This window comes from Triticum dicoccoides, chromosome 1B (assembly GCF_002162155.2).
Source record: "Triticum dicoccoides isolate Atlit2015 ecotype Zavitan chromosome 1B, WEW_v2.0, whole genome shotgun sequence".
In the NCBI taxonomy this organism is placed as follows: domain Eukaryota; kingdom Viridiplantae; phylum Streptophyta; class Magnoliopsida; order Poales; family Poaceae; genus Triticum; species Triticum dicoccoides.
The window spans coordinates 565,576,126-565,577,067 of NC_041381.1; positions in this window are offsets into that span (position 1 = coordinate 565,576,126).

The following is a 942-nucleotide window of genomic DNA, read 5'->3' on the forward strand; positions in this document are numbered from 1 at the left end:
TAATGATGGACCGGTGTGCAGAGTTATCCTAGGCAATTGTTAACAAGATCGGTAGTCGTCATTGCAATTTTATATGAGGGAGAGGCATAAGCTAACATACTTTCTCTCCTTGGATTATATGCAATTATGATTGGAACGCTAGCAAGCATCCGCAAATACTAAATATCATTAAGGTAAAACCCAACCATAGCATTAAAGCATCAAGTCCCCTTTATCCCATATGCAACAACCCCCTTACTCGGATTTATGCTTCTGTCACTCAAGCAACCCATTATAAGCGAATAATGAACGTATTGCAACACCCTACAACGGGAATCCTTCACATATGCACGGCACGGAAGGCACCATTGGACAACATTAAAATAAAACATACAACTCAAACCAATCTAGATCATCAATCAACCCAAAGGACAAAACAAATCTACTCAAAACATCATAGGATGGCAACACATCATTGGATCATAATATGTGGCATAAAGCACCATGTTCAAGTAGGGGATTACAGCGGGGTGCGGGAGAGTGGACTGCGTAAAAGAGATGAGGAAGGTGATGAAGATGGTGATGTTGATGACGACGATCACCTCGGCGATGATTCCCCCGGTGGCACTCCGGCGACACCGAGAGAGAGGGAGAGAGAGTCTCCCCCTTGTGCTTCCTCCTCCATAGCCTCCCCCCTAGATGGGGAGAGGTTCTCCCTATGGTCCTTGGCCTCCATGGTGATGATGTCCCCCTCTGGGATCCTCCTCCATGGCCTCCGATGATGATGGCCCCCTCCGGCAGGGTGCCGGAGAGGGCCTAGATTCATTCTTCATGGCTATAGAGGCTTGCGGCGGTGGAACTCCCGATCTTGGTTTATTTCTGGGGGTTTGGTATTTATAGGATTTTTTGGCGTCGGTCTCACGTCAAGGGGGTCCACGAGGTAGCGACAAGGTAGGAGCACCT